At 30.6% G+C, this 22,911-nt stretch overlaps 1 protein-coding gene across 3 annotated transcripts in view; it reads right to left on the reverse strand.

The window, feature by feature from the left end:
* Positions 1-22,911, reverse strand: part of LOC115884993 (ATP-binding cassette sub-family D member) — a 132,680-nt gene that overhangs the window by 48,405 nt on the left and 61,364 nt on the right. Inside the window, exon 1 of one of the 3 annotated variants that reach the window (XM_030903731.1) lies at positions 12,744-13,092. The exons of the other annotated variants lie outside the window; for them this stretch is intronic. The gene's annotated coding sequence lies outside the window, so the exon portion shown is untranslated. Of the gene's footprint in view, positions 1-12,743; positions 13,093-22,911 lie in introns of those variants that run through there. 3 annotated transcript variants of the gene reach the window in all.

Below are 22,911 nucleotides of genomic sequence, written 5' to 3' on the forward strand. Positions count from 1 at the left end.
GATAAGACTAAAATAAGCTTTATGTTTTATCTTTTTCTCTTTAGAAGGGAGATGGTTTGTGTCGTAGAATACATTACAGTATTTAATATCGTGTACTTTGATATTATTTTCTTAATTTACTGTAATTTCGTTTCCTATAATGCCAAATCTTGACAATATGGTGAAGGTTGAGTTTTAATCTGAATCTGTAATCCCGAATTTTTAATAAAGCCCTTTTTAAAAGTAGCATAATAATCTAGAGCAATTAGATTAATTATAGAAATCTAGAGTTTTATTTCTATTTAATTTTATTGACTATGAAAATACAAAATAAGCGTTCACGTGTTGTGCGAAATATTAAAATAATAATATAAATCCTTGATATAAAAATAATATACCGCGGACTATGATTGAAAAAAAATAGCGTCAGCGATGACTATGAAATGAAGATCGCTGTCATTTTATATGGGAAATGTCCTCAATCGTCATTTCCCAGCCAACTGGACACCGTTTTTTCGATCATGCGGTATATATTGACAAAAAATACTGAAAAGCACATATTTGTTTTCTACTGAAAATAATTCCAAAATAACTTACAATCTGGCAACATAGAAGATGTGCGCATGCGTAGTGTCTGTGACTATAAGCAGCAAAAACTCGTTTCAAGGTCAGCCACCGGATCCACACCATTACCTTTATTTTTGTAGTATAAGAAAAAGAACTATTTATTCTGTTATTTTTTAATCTCCGTTATTAATATAAATTGATTGTTAGTACAATACCTCATTTAATATAAAATAATATTCTACTTTTTGAAATGTATCGGGCCCTAATTGTACCTAAAAGTAATATATTTTTAGTGATATACCATATTGTAAACTATTTAATATTTCAGTCACTTAAAAAGTTAATTTGCATTGAATAATTGCCTACCATTAAAGGAAATTTGAGCTATATAATCCTTGATGGGCATATTCTGGGTATGCAAATACTTCCTTTAAATTTTGGGTGTCGTTCAACCGATTTATTCTCAAAACCAGAAACATCTACATATAAAAAGAAGCACAGGTCACTAATTATAATAAACTTCACCCTTGGTATTACTTCCACTAATTATAATAAACTTCACCCTTAGAATTACTTCTATCACAATTACAATACGTTCATCTGCATTGGCATTTTCTACTTTTCGATGGGAAACAATAAACTTCCCAACATTTTTTAAATGATGTAACAATTCCTCTTGTGGTTACTTTTCCATAGATATCCTCAACTCTGTCCTCATGTGAATTCAGAGGCAATGAAAATGAAAATTATTTACCATAAACATCGCAAACTAAAAACCTAATAAACAATTTTATACCGAATATAGAAATAAATTTAGTATTTTTACCTATTATCGTCCAAATCCATGTTAATAGATAATTATTATTTTTAAATATATTTTTGGTACTGCTGGTTTTAGTAATTATTAAATTAAACGAACTAAAAAGTCTTAAAAATAAACAATTCTTAACCATAACCTCAAAAATGCAGATCTCCTGTCAACTTTCTTTATTTTTTATTTATTCATTATTTTCCTAGTGACGTCACAGGTGGTATGCGCGAACTGAACGAAATTGGAGCCGCTATCGATCATACCTTGTATTCTTTGTACCATGACGTCTAAACGCCTTTGATGTACCGACTCGAAGCGGATGGTCCAGCGCACGAACGAACGAACGGCCGCATGCGTTCGGTCCCCGTCTAAATATACCGCACTTTCATTCGTTCGTTCGTTCGTTCGTTCGTTCGTTCGTTCGTTCGTTCGTTCGGATAATGAATACGCACCTTTAAAAGCTTTTAAAAATAAATTTAATTTTTTTTTTAATTTTTTATTTACAATTTTACAATATTTGTAGATAGTGCGGAACTTCCTTAATCATATTGAAATAATATTTTTTTCTTTTGTTTATAAATATACAATTATTAATACGAGTAATAACACATACCTTTATACACAATCACAACATTATGTATAATAATATGCAATACCTTAATCTTAAAATTCCATTTTCCTTTGATTTGTTTGTTGAAAATATTTTATAAATCTGTATTTGATTTTATTCAAAGAAGTATGTTGAAATAATATAAATTTAAATAAACCAATATCACCATTTGCCTACGTAATGAAGTAGACGTAAATAAAACTAAGAGTAAATTGGACACAACCTGTTTACATTTGGAATAGTGATTGTAAAGAAACGCTGTCTACATTTTATCTTTAATCATCCTTATATTTTTGTTAATAAGATTTTCTCTAACATGAATTAATTGTAAAAAAATTAAAAATGGAAAGCATAAGACTTTCTACGAAATACACTTGAAAATATAAATATGGCTTGTATACAAAAAGAGAAGAATAATTGCTTATAATTACTGATTACGATATTATCCTATGTGTGTCTATTACATCTTCAATCAATAAAAAATATAAATATACGAAAATCAATAGTTTGATAAGCTTATCTATTCGGAACGTTCCCATAATTTAGTCCTCCATTTTTGATAAGCGGAATATATATTATAGTCCCGTCAAATTAGACCAAAAAATAAGAGTAAAAATAACGAACAAATAAACGTAATTAAAAATAGCATTTTAAAATTCCGAATCATTCCGGTGCCTGGAAAAAAATATACGCGAGCTCAAAGGTCAAAAATCTCGAAAAAAAATTTTTTCGCGATTTTCAGCAAAACGGTAAGTTTTATCATAAAATTACTTCAGACAAAAATTATAGACCATAAAATTCTCTATAAAAAATGTATCAGTACTTTTTTCCATAGAGCCACTGTTTCTAAGATATAACGAGTCAAAGAGTTTATACAAAGAGTAATCGTCATAATATGAGGATAATAACAATAGTCTAATATTAAATATTAGGATAATTAACAATGTCTAAAAAATACAATTAAAATTAATAGAATATCCTAGCAACAGCAGGAATCAATTGTATCCATAGAAAAAGCCTAATATTTAGCTTAAAAAACAATAAACTTTTGGTTTCTAACAACATTTTCTCTTGACGGATCATAATCAAAGGCAAAAATGACATTCCTCGCAAATTTTGAAGCTTTGTTTTGAAGTATAATTAGTAGAAAAGTCAAAAGTTTGTTAACTTTTTCGACCAACTGAAAATTCCTACCACTAATTTCGACGTTCTGAATGCTTACTTTGAATTTAAAGGAACAAACTTCTACGCTAATTAAAACCACTAATTTATTCCACTAATTGCGAGGTTCTGAATGAAGCTTTAAACTATCAAATTTAAATGGAGTGAAAAAGTAAAACTGTACAGATAGAAATGAGAACTATAAGTACAATCTAACGACACCTTTTTATCGAATTGCCATCGTAAAACGTGCATTCAATACTTCTTGTCATTTTGATGACTACTCTGAGAAGATTGTGGAAGAACCAAGGGCATTGAAAGATCGACAAGTATACAAAGAAAGAAATCTGCTGCCAGTATTATTTACTGAGTCCATAATGCCTACCGTCTTACAAAAAAGGCAAAATTTGTATCGCATCAAGCTGAGGAGGATGCTGATGTCCTTGCGAGAAGCACACGTTGGCTCCATTAAATAATTACGTCACAATAAAGTACAAACAATACATGTCTTTGTCTTATAAAAATAACACATAACATTGCATCACTGCAAGATAAAACTCACTAAAAATTTTCTTTCAAGTGCAGGAGAGTCCAATCCAACCAAATCACATTAGTGATTCCCACGCGAGTCTCGTTTTTGAGAGTCTCGTATGGTCTCGTCTCGTTTTCGAGACGAGACTCGAGACGATACTCGGACAATACGAGACGAGACTTTTATTGGTCTCGTCTCGAGCCTCGTGCAAGACTTCTCGTGTCTCGTACGAGAGTCTCGCAGGTGAATACTTGAAAACCTTTAGTTAAAAACCAACTTTTACTTAAGTTCCGAAGTGCGTGTGAAGCAACTGACACCTGTGTTGGATGTACCTACACGCTGGAATTCCAGTGATGATATGTTGCAAGTAGCTCTTAAAGGCAGACATGGACTCTTAAGGTAATGGTTCTGTTTATTTGCATCACCCATCTTTCTGAGAAGAATAATAATGTTGATGGTATTTTTCGTACCTTAAATTCTTTAGGCATAGCCGTAGAATAAGGGTAAAAATAATATTTTATACAATTTGTCGAATATACATATACATATAACCATATTAAATGTATGTTCACAACAGTACGTCACCTTACCTATGGCGCTTGTATGTATCAATATAATCTTGAGAGCAAAATATTTGAATGGGACAAAAAAACAAATCGAACCCCTGTCGAAGCTTATTGTTTGGTTTGGTTGGTTTTCAGGCTGCGAGAGACAAAATACTAAAGCATTATCGTAAAACGAACTGGATTTATGCTGCAGTTTTAATTCTCGATCCACGTCATAAGTTAGAAACGTTTGATATGGCAAAATTGGGCCAAGAATTATAAGATAATTCGATTCAGAAATTTCAAGATATTTGTAAAGTCTATTTTCATCAATTAGAGGGACAACGTTCGACAGAAACAGCGGTGGCGCAACAAGGACGAAAAAATCCTAGACCTGAAAAGTCGAAGACTTTGTAATTGATTTTGATGCCTTGTACGCAGTAAATCCTACCCCTGCCGAAGGAGAATGGATGCAGGAGCTTCAAAAATACTATTCATTTCCCCGGTGTAATAAAGACACAGGTATATTACAATGGTGGAGAACTCATGGTTCTGAACCAGCTACGGTTCTATACCAGCTACCTCCGTCTCGGCGGAAAGGTTATTCTCTCGTGCAGCGTAAACCATTAGAAAACACAGAAATCGCCTTAATAATGAATCTGCACGATGTTTGTTATGCCTAAATGACTGGGTGAAAAACAAAAACATTTGCGACCGTGAAGGCTGTTAGTACCGATATTATTGTTTTTACTTGTTTTCAAAATTAATGTTAAGTTTTTGGTTTTTATTTTGTGTTTACGTATTACTATGACATATATGATCTTTTTTCAAACATTTGTAATTTTTTCATCCTACTTTTATATTATAGCCAACTATAGCTCATACAAAACAACTCTGGGAACACGTGACTTGAGATCAATCTTTTTTTACACCCTGAATGTTTAAATGCCAGTTAATTCGATTTCAAACCAAACCAGCACATTAAAAGGTATCGTTCCAGTGCCAACCACTTTGAATTCAAAACCGAGTTCCATACCGTGGTACATTTCTTGCAAAAGCAAGAAAGGTTGTTAACGCAATTGTTAAAGCAAGAAGACAGAAATACAGTAGTAAACAATACTATAAATGTAAAAAATGCTATATGAAAAATATCGATTTGGAGCGATAACTCCTTCGAAGGGCTTCATGATATTTTGACGACGTTTCTTGTACCCATCATGAATAGCGAAAAAATCGTCCGATTTAAATGAAATTTGGTATGTCGATAGATTGGACCAAGGACCAGATATACAGGGTGTCCCAGGCTGAGCGTGCATTAGAAGTTTCTAGAGAACCACAATATCTTGATCGGAGATTTTTTGCACATCATTATTTTACCGGATCTATCGATTAAAAATATTTTCAACTTTCTTATTTTAAATGGGTGACCCCGTTTTTTATTACATACTTAAATTCTCTCTAAAATTCTACGAATATAGATGTTAAACACTCTATAACAAATATTAACCGTTTTTGAGAAAAAAATATTTAAAATTTTTGGACGGAAAAAACTACCTGTCAAAAAAATTTGTATAGCCTAAAAGTCAAATTTAGTGATTACCGCAGTCACTGTGGCATAAAGAGAAGACACGTGGCTATCTATTTCAAAAATTAAAATGTTCAAATGACATATAATAATGGCGGTAGCTGTCATGGAATTGAGCGATTAAAAAATTATCATAAATAATTTTTTTCAAGTGGAAACCCAATTTTTTTTATTTCACTAATGAAAAAGGTTTTTCAATTCGTTACTAAATGCTCCTATACCTAAAATAAATTGTTTTTAAGTTATTTAATATTTAATTTGAAAACGTATATTTCTCTTGATTTTATCTAGCTTCCTTTGACATTAAGTGTTAAACGGTCAGACAGTTTATTTCCATCTGTCGGAAAACGAATTATTTGAATTTCCTATATTATAAATACTGCCTGCCCCCTTAAGAGTTTAAAAAGTGTATTTATAAAAATATATCTCGTATTTTCGCTCTTTAGTAATATCTAACAGTTGATATTATTAATAATATTCCGTATGATCAAAAAACAAAGTTGGTTCGGAAATGATACTGCTTTTGTGTCACAAATGTCACACAGTGTCACAATGTAATATGGCCAGATCTATTGTTTTACATCACTTGACGTTTAAAGCCATAGGCTACTGGTTAAAATCAAGAAAAATATAAGATTTAAACCTAAATCTTAAATAAATTAAATACGATTTATTTTAGGTATAGGGACATATTTAGTCAAAAAGTAACGAATTGAAAAACCTTTTCACTAGTGAAATAAAAAAAAGTCGGTTTCCATTTGAAAAAAATGATTTATGATAATTTTTTAATCATTTAATTCTATGACAGCTGCGGCCATTATTATATGACATTCGAACAAGCAATTTTGAAATAGATAGCCACATGTTTTCTCTTTATGGCACAGTGGCTGTGGTAATCATTAAATTGGACGTTTAAGCTATACATATATTTTTGACAGGTAGTTTTTTTCGTTCAAAAATTTTAAATATTTTTTTTCTCAAAAACGGTGAATGTTAGATATAGAGTGTTTAATATCAAAATACATAAAATTTTACAGAGAATTTAAATATGTAATAAAAAATGGGGGCATCCATTTAAAATAAGAAAGTTGCTGTCAACGTCCGGTATTTCCGGAAGTGCCGCCATATTGAAAATATTTTTAATCGATAGATCTCGTTGTGAAACTATGATGTACAAAAAATCTCCGAGTTAGTTGTTGTGGTTCTCTAGAAACTTCTAATGCACGTTCAGCCTAGGACACCCTGTATAGGAGTATACATAATTACTATACAATACAAACAGACAGGCGGACAGACGGTCATTTTAATACAAATTTTGTGAAAGTAATTATTTATTAATTTTTAATATATTACTTTTTCAACATTTCAAACTACACTTTTTCAAACATGTCCTTCAATTTTTTCAATTTAATAGCTGTTAGTAAGAAGAGTCACACACATTTTTTTATGTTACTAGACTTAAAAAAATCTACTATTAAAGAAATGAATGGCGTTAACTATAATGAAAACAAAACAAGTATACCTGATTTCAGAATTACATAATATAAAAACATACACTACATACAAGATATACATGGTGAAATATTGTAGTATAAGTTCTCTTAAAATAAAATTGCGTGTATTAATTTCGAAATCTAGGTTAATAATTAGCAAAAGAAAATTCAGAAACAGAGTGTTTTATTCCGTATGGCTGACACCAGTCTAGTTGACCATTACCCGCTGTACAATAAGTTATTCAGATGATGTGAAAGTAGATCTTGCGTAGATTAAGTCCTTGAAATTTGTGATTCTGTTTCAATTTTCGGTAAAGTTAGATATTTAAATATATTTTCTGCGGTTAGTAATTTATCATTGAATACACATTCCGAACCATATGAAAAAATGTTATATTAATTTAAATAAGATTGTTGTTAATACAATTCCCTTAATATTCTGTTGGATATCTACTTTTTTATTTATGTATGTATATGCATATAATTAAAATAAATTATAAAAATTAAAAGTGTAAGATATGAATGAAAAAATCTAAACCGTCTAGGAAAAAAAAACAAAAAATACAGAGGTATAATCATAGTTTATTCCAAGGTTTATTCAGTACTCCACGATAATAAAGACGCCTCGTAAAACAAAATCATCTACAGCTGAATTGTTGAAAAATCCGCCATTGTTTTGAGTACATAAATGCATCTTTTTAAAATTGAATTTCTAGCTATTCTCACAGAACGACTTAATTAAATTTCTTCTGTACGGCCTCTTCGAGTGCGTCTCTTAATTCATAAGTTCTTTTGTAAACCTTGTTGTTAACCATACTGCATAAAAAATCTAAAATGGATAGGTCAGGTGATCGAGGAGGCCCATGCAATCGGTCCACCTCTTTCTATCCCCGAGTCTACATAATTATGATAATATAAATAATTTTTAACATTTCTTTCATTGTGGGGGGGGGGGGTCATGTTGCAACCACTCTATTAATGCGCGAGTATCTAAATTTAACATATCTTGAAAACCGTTCTCTATAAAACGTAAGTAACGTTCACCGGTCAACGTATCCTCGAAACTGTATGGACAAGAAAAGTTGAACCAATAATCCTTTCCTTCATTTGAAAAATTCATATTTACAATTTTTGTTTATTTTAATTTACAAAGTTTGGATGTGACAGTTTCACATTTCTGAGAGCAACGACGATTGAACTTGTTTCCATGGCTAACTAAGTGAAGTTAGTAAAGAAAGATAAAAATTGGCTATAACTAAGTAATTTTGTGAAAAAAAATATTATCACAGATAACACAAAATATTATCACAGATAACACATAAATTATGTGTTATCTGTGATATTATAGCTAATGTCGGTGAATTTAAAAAACGTATGTTTGTGTCATATGTTTTTTGACATATTATGACACAATGACTTATGAGCTTTAGAAAAAATCGGAGAACACAAACTCATTAGGGATGTGATTATCTACAACTTTTATCTGAAAACGTTTTGTTTAAGATAGATTATAATGGAATTAGGGGCAATTTTTAAAAATAGCCAAAATTTGTCTTTTTCGAAATATCTAGTAAGCCATGAACTTTTTCTGAAAAATCTGAAAGGCGCATATTTATGACCCCACAAAAATCCATTCTTTCTAATTACATTTTTGTGAGGTCGTGTTTGTAATAAAGTAATAGAGAACATCGTAGGAGAAACTCACCCCGTATGTATATTTTTATGAATATGGTAACCAAATAAAAGCAATTAAAGATCAAAATATATTTTTATGTAAACAGCCACTGGGTAAAAGTCCACGCAGCCAAATTTCCCAGTTTTTTTGCAAATTTACATAAATTTGACTGCTCAATAAATTTAACAGGCTGTGTTAATTCCTAATATAATTTATTAATTGAACTTCTTCTTTTTTGCATATGTGTATATACATTTACGTATTTTCCTTATTCACAAAAACATTAAATTTTTCCATATTTATATTTAAATAATACTAAATTCGCTTAGATCTACTATTTATTTTAATAACCAATATCTACAGTCTAATCAAAAAGATTTATAATTAAGTGAACTTTGGCCTAAAACAATTTTAATAGATATAATTTCTAATTTCCCATAAGAACTGATTATGGTGTTACCAACGATGTATCACAACTATACATACAGAAATTATTTGGAGAAAATCGAAATAAAAATTAAACTTCTACACTCTGTCACAGACCCTGTGTCCCCAAAACGAAGCTATTTCTATCTGCAGAATATGCTGCCAAAGATTCCCGAATACAATTCGGACCACCCTGTATATTGTTTCGCTGAATAAACTATACATAATTATTATTCAAAATATATATTTGGTTTGCAAAATTATAATTATGCCACATAACTTTAAATATAATAAATATAAAAAATAGATTTCTTTTGAATAACACACCATCTTCGCATATAAACAAGTCTGGTTTATGTGAAGGTAATCTTGGTGATAAGTAAGAGTCAACTGAGACAAAGAGTTTATAATATAAACCGTCAAACTTAAAACTAGAATCGCCGAATGTTTTCTTAAAAAATGACTTTTAGTTAGTTATTTACTATTCTATCAAGGTTATATTCTGCTGCAAATTGATTAATTTATCATACGTTTTATATTTAGAATTTTATTTAATTGTTTAATGTCACGGAAAATATTTTTGTTTATTTTACTACTACTATGAAATACACCCTCTACACTATGCGGAAAACTGTCCGAAGCAGGTCAAGGTCGTGTTTCCTCGCCTAACTTTGTCTTGTCTCGGCTTATCTCCGGTTGTCTCGACCTATTGGCATTTCTTAAAAAAACGCCTCGAAACTACTCGTGAAATTGGGGAGAAGGGTGTGGGGTGATTTTTTTTGGCGACTTTCGGTTGTCTCCTGTTGTCTCGTTCACTTTCGTTTTGTCACGAGCTACTTCCACGGCGCCGGCATTTCGGTTTCTATGCCCGAGACTTTTTTTCATAAATCTTAGTGAAATAAATAAACCTAGACGTTTCTAAAATAGCTGTTGTTACGATGATATTTCGTTAATTACATCTCGTTTATTATATCGCGATTTAATTTTATTATAATGAATTAGTAGGTATATACATATATGTTACAGTAAAGCTGGAAATCAGTGATTGTTAACAATTCCTAGTAAAAGCTCACATTCACTGATATGCTAAGACTACGCCAGTAAAAGTTCAACAGCTATTTTTGAAACCAACTTTTACTAGTGAATGCTAGCATTCCCTGGACGATAGCAGTGAGTTTGACAGATTCAGTTAGCGCGGTTGCCACATGCTGTAAAATATAAGGATAAATAAAGATAAGCTGAATAATAGGTAATATAAGGATAACATTAAATTGGGCTAAACGTTGGCAGACATCTGGCGTAAATTCGCTTTGTTTTTTTGTGGTTATGTATACCTAATTGTTTTGTTATCGTTGTAAAAAGTGCTGTGCGGTATTTTCTCTATGGAAGAAATTTTCTCGCAAGAATGTAATAGTGTTTGTTTTTCATTTTTGCAATATAATGAAATCATAACAAAAGTTAAGAATGTAAGACAAAAAGATATTAAGGAACCTAGTGACTATGAACTTATTAAACGTTTTGATATGCTGGAAGTAGCGGGTTTGAAAAGACGAATAACTCCAGTTGAAGAAAATTCGGGCATACTTTATTGAAGAACTTTATTAAAAATACCTTGTACCAATAAGTAATCTTATGTTTAAGAATGTTTTTTTAATTGTTTTCTACACTTTAAAAAGTTTACTATGTTTTCAATTATTCAATAATAAATAAGTAAAAAGTAAAAATAAATATGTAAAAATTAAAAAAAAACGATCAAAAAAAGTCGCCTTGACTAGGATTCGAACATGCCTTACTACGGCTCCAACGTCATAGCAGCGTAAAGTCCTAACGCTTTAACCACGCCGCCACGAGGACTTTCTATGTAAAATTCTTAGTTAAAAGATAATGTTTAGTAAAAGTACTTTTTTATTTATAAACATTTATTTAATTCTGTTTTTAGTATTTGTTCTTATAGCGGCAACATAGATACATTATATCTGTAAAAATTTCAACTGTCTAGCTATAACGGTTCATAAGATAGACCTTTGTGACAGACGGACGGACGGACAGCGAAGTCTTAGTAATAGAGTTCCCGTTTTTACCCTTTGGGTACAGAACCCTAAAAATCAAGAAAAAAATAATACATGAAAATGAACTGTTAACATAACGATTATTTCAAGAAAATGAAAGTACTTTATTGGTGTTCCGAATGATATAATAATTAAGTAAGTATTACATTAAAGAAAGTTTATTACATTCTGAACTAATGCTAAGTAGGTAATATTCAAAGCTTAGGCAGTCGCTAAAAAATCTTGAAAGAATGTTTGCATTTTATTTAGTTCCTCTTTTAACTGCTACAGTTTTTTTTGTTTTAAGAGGTAGAATATAGAGTTTTTATTACGTATACAGTATACATATTATAGGTATGCAATATTAAAATTATCATATGCTGTCAAATGTCATAGTGGTGTAACCGAGGGTGTAACTATACAGGGTGAGTCTTAAACAAGTGCAAATATTTTAGGGGTAGTATATTTCGACCCCAGAAACACAACTATAAGGTTTTTTCGTAAATTATTTTTGGAAAATTTGGAATTTTTTGAAAATATTTTTGAGATTTTTTTAATTTTTATTTAAAAAATATCATATCTTCATACTATGGCAACATAGATATATTAAATTTACAAGAAACAAAATCCAGAAATGATCCTGTTCTCCAAATTTAAGCTAAAAATGATCTTTTTTGTAAGTTTAAAAGTAAAATACCCCATTTTACTTCGACATACCATTTTGGACTTACTTGAAAAACGGTAAAGAGAAAATATGTTTCTTTTATCGAGATCTACCTAATATTTGCACTTATTTAAGACTCACCCTGTAAAATTTTTTGAAGAATGCATTTTTCTCAAAATGTCAATAATAAAAAAGTTTTAATTGTTTTTATTTTTTGTTATTGTTATGAAAATAAATTCTGAGTTGACTGAAAAACAAATTAAGAATATAGGCGCAGTCAACTCTGAGATTATAAGCCTAGACTTTGCCTAGACAGACGCTTTGCTAAAATATTAGCAACATCAAATCAGCAAATAATTAAAATAAGTTTTCGATAAATTAGTATAATTTCATGATAATTTCGGTAGTGGAAACTGCCCTACCGAGTACAACACCCTACCAAGTACGTAATACCATAATTTCTGTTGTAATACCAAAGGTTAAACTTAAATTATAATCATTCTCTGCATACCTATTCTTTGTTCTGATTTGAATAATAGTGAATATATTATTCATATGAAAACAAATACATCGAAAAATATTTAAACTGTAAAGCTACAAATGTCGAAGAAAACAACAAAATTAAAATACAAAACACTGAAACTTACCTCTGCATCTTTTAATTGAATATTTCACGCAACAGTTATACAGATAAATTTACGCACAAAAACTAATATGTCTATAACTCCCACACTCGCGAATGACTAACTTAATCTGTTGTAAACGGATGACGGAACAAAAACAAAAGAACCCGCGACAGTTCGTTTCGCGATGATGATAATAACAACTTAGCAACGATTGGCTGAATATAATTATTTATCAAGGCGGCTATGTCGATAAAATTTTCCAAAACTTTAGACTGGAACGCGACAGACGTTTTCGTTTATCGATTGACGTTTCAGTCCTCGAAATTACAGGAACAACCGCATTGGATACGTTCTATCAATCGACTGAGTCGCATTGGCTCGCGACTCGAGAATAGAAGTAGTAGGCTGCGAAATTACGCTACCAGATTTGCCTCCGTAATGTTTTTTGCCTTCTCTTGTTCACACCAGTTGCACGGGCCAGCTGATGAACCATAATGGAAAGGTGCATTGGAATATGAATAGTGCACACATAGTGCAAACACTGTAGTATCAAGGGTATACAGGGTGTCCCTGGTTGAGATTTGCAAGTGGCTCATCCCTATCACTTCAAAAGATGTTCATCTCTATAACTTTTATATTTTTTTTTAGATGAAAAAACGAGATTTGGTATGTTAGTAAGTATATTACATAAATTAGGACTGATTGACGTATTTTAATTATTTTTGGCCACTTCCTGTTTCACCGGAAATGACTCACCGGTCACCGGACAACTTTTGATTTTTAAATGGCACCCTCGGTATTTTTTTACTTCATTCGATAGAAAACGGCATTCTGAATAGAATGACATATGATATGTCAACTTTTGACATTCTCGCTTTATAAAAAATATTTTTTTAAATTTCAATCTAGAGTGCCATGACTATGTTAAAAACACTAATTCTTAATCAAGAAATCTTGGAAAAATAGATTTGTCCTGGCTAGTTAGAAAATGCTTAAATCTTATTTTTAGCCATATCTCGTTTTATTTAATGGAACGGGGGTAGCTCATTAGCATATTGGGAAAAAGCATTTTTTACGAATAATTTGATACCACACACTTGGTCTTTCGAGTCAAATTTTCGTTACAAACCGCAAGTTATAATTTGAAATAAACCATGTGCGAAAATGTCAAAAGTTGACATGTGATATGTCAATCTATTCAGAGTCTTATTTTCTATCGAATAAAGTAAAAAAATACCGAAGGTGCCATTTAAAAATCAAAAGACAATTCCGGTGAAACAGGAAGTGAACGAAAACAATTGAATATTATGTCAATCAATCCTAATTTATTTCAATGTCATATAATAAAATACAAAATCTCGTTTTTTTAACTGAAAAAATAAAAAAGTTATAGGGATGAGCCACTTTTGAGACGCACCCGGTATAACCATCTCGGTTTGATCAGTTTTCACATTGTTGCTGCGAAAACAAATCTAAATAATCAAAAAAAAATTAATCATATTTAATTTTTGGTTTGTTTTGACGCCTAGTGATAACAACTAATAAATATGCGAATGGCTTACATTTATTTCTAACCGAATATATGAGAAAAATCAGAATAGCAAACTCTTTCAATCATCGTTGATCGCTCTGTACAATACGGAATTTGAAAAAATTCTAATGCAATTTTCCGCAAGAATCATAATATAGCGCGATGAAAAAATAAAAAAGTTATGTGGTGATCCATGAAATCACACGTGTCGAAAGTGTGATCCACTCTATGGATCCACTTTTGAGACGCACCCCGCACCCGATATAGGAGAAATAGCGAGACAAAATAAAAAAAGACAAAATCAGAGCTCAATCAGGTCAGAAAGTTGCCTGTATCCGATGGACACAATCAAAGCTCAATAAGATAAGAAAGATGCTTATCTGATTCAGAGCTGCAAGCTCACAGAAAACTTAAGTCTTTTTCACAATTATTTGTTATTTAAAATGTTTATCCCGAAATAGAAAAAGATTTAAGTCTTTTTAGAAAAGACTTAAATCATTATAAATATTTAAGTCTTTTTATAAAAGACTTTTTATAAAATGTTTATAAAAGACTTAATTCATTAAAAATATTTAAGTCTTTTTATAAAAGGCTTAAGTCACATTTTTATATATTTTTATGATACGTTTTTAACAGCAGCATTTCTTTTTAAACTGTTAGGCGGTAGCCAAGCAGCAGAATAAAAAAAATTGTGTTTGTAGTTCTTCTAAGAATTAAGCGTTTTATTTTATGCGATTTTAGTCTCATTTGTATTTACAATAAATTAAAAGATAAGTAATATAAGGAAATCGGTAATAGAATAGCTATTTATGTAACTAGTACCTAAAATGATGTTTTTTAGGACGAATCATTACTGTTTGCGGACGAGGCGTTAGCCGAGTCCGAAATAGTAGATGAGTCCTAAAAAACATAATTTAGGTACGTGTTACATACACTATTTTTTGTCATACGCTTTTTACAGTTTTTTAGAACGCGGTTCAAAGTTGCGGGATTTACCGTGCGGGATCTGCGGGATTGACACCAGGGGATTCCCCTTACGGCTTGGCCATTAAAAATAAGTGAAACAAACAGGTTATTGTTAGATTTCTTTCTGGCGTATGTGCGTAAGTAAATAAAAGCGTTTAACTAGTACTTGTGGACAATTTCGTCAAATAAACTGCCGGACATAATTATCGGGAGAAGCAAAATTTTAGGGTAAATTTAAAGTTGAATATCTCTTGAACTAAAAAAGATTTTGGGATACGGTTTGGACCAGGTTTTAGATGCCTCTGTTGTGATTAAAGCGGCCCTCACACGATCAATAATATTGTCAATATTTTGGATTATGGACAATATTATTGAGCGTTTGAGCATACATATTGATGTACTTTCAATATATTGATGGATTTTCGGGATCTTGAAAATACTCGACAATATTAAAGGCGGAGCTAGTCGTATTGACAATATATTGATCGTTAGGTCGCATGATTGACAAAATTTGACTAGTTTATTTGTAACCATGGCGGAAGACGGAACATCGCCGTCGTTGTTTTCACCAGTTTTAGATCGCAATCATCAGGCTCCCGTTTCTTAACGTACTCTAGAAGATTTAGTTAGCCGAACCTTTTTCTTTTTGGATATCCATTTTTTATATAAAGTCTTTTTTTAAATTTTTTCCTCTATTTTTTCTCACTGACTGACACTCACTGCCAAAATGCCAAAATGACATGCTTTTTTTATCTTAAATTTTTTAGCATAGGGTATAATTCACACTTTAATATCTGCACAAAACTTAATATTGATATATGTATTGACCGTGTCAGGCCAACTTTCAAATATTGATAAAATATTGACAATAAAAAACATTGACAACATTATTGATCATGTAAGGGCCGCTTAAGATACTATGTGGTTTTCGAAAATATATTTATCGAATTCTCGTATACAGGGTGTTTTATAAGAGTGTGAAAATTTGGTGAAGAATCTTTTTTACCGCAAATTTACAATTTTTAAAAAATCCAATCCAAATTTTTACCAAGTACGACTAATCTGTATTGAAATTAGAAAAAAACAATTTGATCGGTTTTTTTAATTTTTTTATTTTAAGGAAAATACGACGTTTTTTCGAAAAATATGCATTTTTAGTCATACGATGGTCCTAAATTGTACAAAAAGCTTTGTACATTCTGCATACCTATGCCAAAGAGTAGATAAGACAAGAGACAACAGTTCGCGCGGTACCTTTCATGTTTGAGTGGTGGGGAGAGTGACCTCGTCTCGCTTGTCCCTTTAAATTTTCGTAATTTTTTCGCGGGAAATTTGAAATAGACTATTATTAAAACTTACCTGTGTAGCTTATAAATAGTTATACTGTATGGGTAAAGAAATAAATAGAAACGAAAAAAAAATGAGTTTTCTAAATATTCTATAAAATAAATTATAATTAGAAACATATTTGTCGGGGAATTTTGTATATGGTTGGTAAACAAGATAAAATGACCAAGTCGATTTGTAAGAAATGTTTTATTTAATTATTTACGTGCATTTTTTTACATATGGACTTGAACAAGTGTAATATCACAATGTGGAGTTTATGTACAAAAAAATAGAGCTGCTCAATTTTTTTTTGTAAAATTATATTACAAGCTTCTAACCATGTCTTCGATCTTTGGATTACATTTAGTTTAATAACATTTATATTTTTAGTTTATATAGTATATTTCTATAAAAATACTTTTCAGGATCCTTTGGAAAAGAGTAAAATATTATGTTTGTCGAAGAATAAGATCTATTTTTGCAGTCTTTATAAGCACACACATTGCCACCATCTCGTCTTTTCCTGCTACTCGTGTCCTGTTCAGTATTCATATTTAACAATAATTACAAATTAGTACGCAACAAAAACGATACTAAAATTAAAGCTTAAAAACTCTCAAAACGATAATATATCGAAAAACTCTGAAAACACACTTTAAAAAGGCAAAAATGCAAGAAAACAACTAATAAGATTTGTTTATGTTTAAGCCAAGTTTAAGCCTGATTAGTACAGCTGATTAGCGTCCTAAAATCATAGGTTAGAATAAATAAAATTCGCCGTTGTCAGATTTTCAGATTTTATCTGTTTTTTCTTTGAAATCGATCAACTTAGTCATTCTGTTTCTTTGATATGATCAGTACATTGCGAAAAAAGAACCTAAACCAACCTAAACTAAAAATTTACATTTCCGTATTAACATACGTTACTTATTCCTTCTTATATTATTAATTTATTTTCAGAAAATCTTGTTTACTTTTCAAAGAAATATACTTGGCAACAGACAATATGGGACTTGATGGGACCTTTAAATTTTAATATATCTGCGTCTCTCTCGCGAAATTCGACTTCTTTGTTCACTGTCGTCTCTTGTCTTATCTACTCTTTGCCTATGCCAAAAAATTATTGATATAGAGTGTATCTAAAAGCAGATAACTAACACAAGTTAAATTTTTTTTTGAAAACCCTGTATACATCGGTCCAAATTTCTGTATAGCTAGTTTAAGATACACGCTATATCAATATATTGTGGGTATATGCAAAATGGAATGGACCAAATAATGTATGACTATAAATGCATATTTTTCCTTAAAACAAAAAATTTAAAAAACCCCACTAAATTGTTTTTTTTTTCTAATATCAATACAGATTAGTCGTACATACTACATTTCGATTTTTCAAAAATTGTAAATTTTCGGTAAAAAAGATTCTTGACCAAATTTGTATACTATTATAAAACACCCTGTATACGAGAATTCGCTAAACATATTTTCGAAAACCACATAGCACCTTAATCACAATAGATGCGTCTAAAACCTGGTCCAAACCGCATCCCAAAATCGGAGAGAGAAAAGAGGAGCATTTATTGTTTACAGTCCCGCAATTTTGCGGATCGGCGGGATTGATTGCTTTAATCCCGCGGGTTTGCGGGATTGAGATTTTGGTGTGGGATTGCATTCCCTAGCTGAAGCTCTGTATGATGCAAATATGCAATGTAAACAGGTGTGTCATACGTAAATGTACTATAATAGTTATAAGATTGGCTAAATTTTGTTTTTAATTTGTTTTTAGCGTTAATGTATAAAAAAATAATAATAATCAAATAAATATACTGTTAATGTATAAAGAAAAATAATAACCAAAAACAATCTATACAAAAACTTATTGACATAAACAAGTCAAAAAATATTTTGAAGTATTTATTCCGAACCAATTACACTTTTACGCAAAAACAATTAACAACGTAATTTACTAACGCTACAAAATACTAATTAAATAAAATGTAATGCGAGAAGCGTCATGTATTTTTTTTTAATTTCAATTAATCGTTAGCAAATTATCAGAGATCATGTACGAGTTTAATTAATTTTAAAAAAATGTTTCAGTAAAATTGTCTCAGTGTAGACCAAAAGATCCATCAATTTTTTGGTGGTATGACCAAGTATGACATTCTAAGCACTACTATCTATAATTTGTGTTTTACTTCTAATTGCATAGACAGCAATATTATAGCCATATTTTACAGTTAAAAAAAATTACCTAATAATGTTCAATCCTTAAAATGTACTCATCATCTCCAATCAAAGTGCAAATATAAGCCACACCCATACGACAATAAATATTAATCTCAGAAATTATCAGTAGAGCTTGAGAACAGTGCAATCGTTATCAATAAAATAGTTGCATAATTTTATTATTTTTTTAATTTTTATAAATATTATGTCTCATTTACGTGAAAAAACGCTAAAGAAATAAAACTGATTAGATATTTTTAAAATTGTCGTATAGATAAGTAATAAATGTCTATATCTATGTGACGGATTCATCTCTCTGTCTTTCATTATAATGAAAGAAGCGATAGCCTTTATAAGAAAAATAAAAGAGGCTTTTTTTAATTCAATCTAATAAAAATAAATGCATTGCTCATGCATCTGTAGTAGGGGATTCAATCCCGGACAATTTTATGTTGTCGGGATCCCGGGATTCTTAACCCCGAATCTCGGGATCCCAGGATTCAATCCCGGGATTTCAGTAATAATGTTACCAATATTATTTTCAAAAAGAACATTTTATTAAAATTAACGTTAATTACTTAAAAAAAACAAAGTCTTTGGAACACCAAAATAGGTAAATATTCTTCTTAAACAACATTAAACAAAAATTAAAAATCTCAAACAAAACAAAAAAGGAACTGGCTTTTTGGTTTTGATTTTTTTGTTTGACTGATAATATTATTCCATATTTTTAAAAAAATAGCGCAAAAATATAATATTGTCTATTGTGTCATCTCCCATAGCGGAACGAAATTTTGTAACTATCAAGCCTGCTGACGAAAAACACCTTTCCGATTCTACACTTGTAGGCGGTATTGTACTTAAAAAATCAAAAGCTAGTTGTAAGTTTGTTCCACGTTGTCCACTCTTCTGGAACGTATTCATTTCATTTTTTATTTGGGCTTCTAAGTTTTCAGTTTTTGTTACTGGTGGCACTGTCATTCGATTTGACATTTTTTTGGTTAACGCTTCATCTAGCCTCTCCGAAAATGACACGTCATCATTTAAGGCCTGGTACCTGTTCTGAATAGTAGCAATTGGCAAATCTTCATCCGATTCCGAACTATCTGAAGAATCTAATATGATTTTACTTGTTATATCTAGTCGTTTTAAAAGGTTTGCTACTTCTTGTTTCAAAAGTTTTTTATTATTCCGGGAATCACCGACGTATCGCTTGTCGGCGGCGCGCGGCGGCGGCGCTATAAGGAATTCAATTAAAAGAGAGTTTTTGCATATACAACCTTAAAAATAGCGTTTTACTATATTATATAAAATCCCGGGATCTGTTATTATTTTACCGGGATCCCGGGATTGAAAAAATCCGATAAAAAACGTCGGGATCCCGGAATCCCGGGATTCAATCCCTTAATCTGTAGATGTTAGTAATGTATGGCAATCGCTTCTTTGATTTTAAAGAACATAACATAAATACACATAACATACGTAAAATTTAAAAATAATCATACAGAAAGTTTGGGGCTTTTTGGTTTTACCTTATTAAGTAATAATTGTTATCAGGTAGTAATTGTTAATTTTGAAGTTTAACTTGATATAATGTCATTTTAACAGAACGTCAACGGTTTCTTGTAGACGTATCTGTTTTAAAAAAGTAAAGTGTTCTCGAATAGTTGAATTTAAATATTTTAAATAGTTTTTTTCTTTATTCTTTGGATTTTTTTGCTTCCGACGATGGAAAGAGATAACTTTCCGAAACGTTAAGCATTTTTTTGTTTGTTAGGCAAATTTGTATTACTGTAAACATAACTTCTGACAAGCAGCGTCCGTTTAGGTTTAACGCAGAAGTGTTTACAAAAAATAACTATTTTATTTTGTAGATTTTCTTGCAGTGGCGAAATACCCGTAAAGGATTTTTTTGGAGAACTAAGTAATGTTATTTAAAATATTTATAGCACGCCAATGAATTTCTCGTTAATTGTTAAAAATTTCGTTTCCCCCCTTACGAATGCCCCCCTAGCTACAGAACGGATCGACGTACTGTATTTGAAGTTTTCATTATATTTTGAAAATTTGCCAGGAAAGTCATAGATAAGTCGCCAAAGTCGCCAAGATATAACTTGAAAATATTTTTTTTATATAAAAATATAATCAAAAATGCAAAGTTAAAATATTTATGTAAATCGAGGTAATAAACTGTATAGAAATATGACATATATTACAATATGTCTTCTATTACCCCTATTATACCTGATGTAATTACACATCAAAATAGCTGTATATTATAATGATATATCTGAGTGTATTTCATAATGTTAAATTGTTGATTAGTGTTTTTACTTGTTAATTTAATGTGTACTTGTTTATGGTCTAAAGTCTATACTAATGACTAGTTACATTTACATTAAGTATTAATTAGTATGTGTGTAATAAATAATGCTCATCCCCCACATAACGAAAAGTAATACACATAAGAACATCAGAATTAAGTGGAAGAATACATACATTGAATATTTAAAATAACCTAATGACACTAAATTGTTCGTTCTACAAAACATAAAAATTCGAATATACTTAGATTACCAAAAATGTATTAGAAGTAGCACTATATTAATAAGAAATAGACTAGTATACTAATTTTGAATTGGTAATACCTCCATGGTATGAAATACAAATATTTAATTATAAATATAATTAAAATACCACACAACAAATTTCACTATCATAAAATGTATGTTTCCGCTAGACACACTAAAGACAAAATCAAATCGAAATGAATCAGAAATTTAGGGGGGGGGGGGATCTTTAACTCAAACAAGTGCAAATATTTTCAGGGCTTGTGAATCTATAAAAGAAAGATATTTTCCCTTTACTGTTTTTCAAATAAGTCCAAAATAACTGAGTTCTTCAAGTTTGAAAATTTAAAAAAAATGATTTATTTTTTACAAATTTTGAGAGCCACCGGCTTTTTTCTGTATTTGCATTCTATTTAATGCCGTAACCAAGGTAATATCAGAGGAGGCAGATTGGGAATATCAATATAAGGAGTTCTAAAAAGGTTTTCTAAAATATACACGGAAATTTAAAAAAAATGCACGATTTTTAACATCTTTTTTGCGAAAAAAACATCATAGACGTCTTTTTGGGGTTGAAATATACCACCCCTGAAAATATTTTCACTTATTTAAGACTCACCCTGTATACCGGCTGCGTCTCAAAAGTGGCTCACCCCTATAACTTTTTGAAATTGATTGACGTATTCAATTGTTTTCGGCCCCTTCCTGTTTTACCAGAAATGACTACAACTTTTGATTTTTACATGTCACCCTCAGTATTTTTTACTTTATTCGATAGAAAATGACACTCTGAATCGAATGACATATCATATGTCAACTTTTGACATATTCGCTCAAAAACAAATTGTATTTTAAATTTTAATCTAGAGTGCCATAGTTGTGTTAAAAACGCTATTTTTAAGCAAGGAGCCTTGGAACAATAGATTTGATCGTCTAATGTTTTTAGTGTCTTGTTCTGGCCGGTTAAAATATGCTTAAATCGTATTTTTAAGCATATCTCAATTTTTTCAAAAAGAACAAGGGTGGTTCATTAGCATATTTGGATAAAGCATTTTTTTACCAATAATTTGATACCACACACTTAGTATTTCGAGTCAAATTGTCGTTATGAAACGCATGCTACAATTTCAAATAAACCATATGCGGAAATGTCAAAAGTTGACATATAATATGTCATTCTATTCACAGTATCATTTTCTATCGAATAAAGTAAAAAAATACCGAGGCGGGTGTCATTTAAAAAACAAAAATCGTAGCCGGTGAAAAAATTTCCGGTGGAACCGGAAGTGACCGAAAACAATTGAATATGTCAATCAATCCTATTTTATGCCATATACTAAAATACCAAATCTCGTTGTCCTTATCTGAAAAAATAAAAAAGTTATAGGGATGAGCCACTTTTGAGACGCACCCGGTATAACCATCTCGGTTTGATCAGTTTTCACATTGTTGCTGCGAAGACAAATCTAAATAATCAAAAAAAAATAATCATATTTAATTTTTGGTTTGTTTTGACGCCTAGTGATAACAACTAATAAATATGCGAATGGCTTACATTTAT

This window comes from Sitophilus oryzae, unplaced genomic scaffold, assembly GCF_002938485.1.
Source record: "Sitophilus oryzae breed Bouriz unplaced genomic scaffold, Soryzae_2.0 scaffold_359_pilon_pilon, whole genome shotgun sequence".
In the NCBI taxonomy this organism is placed as follows: Eukaryota; Metazoa; Arthropoda; class Insecta; order Coleoptera; family Curculionidae; genus Sitophilus; species Sitophilus oryzae.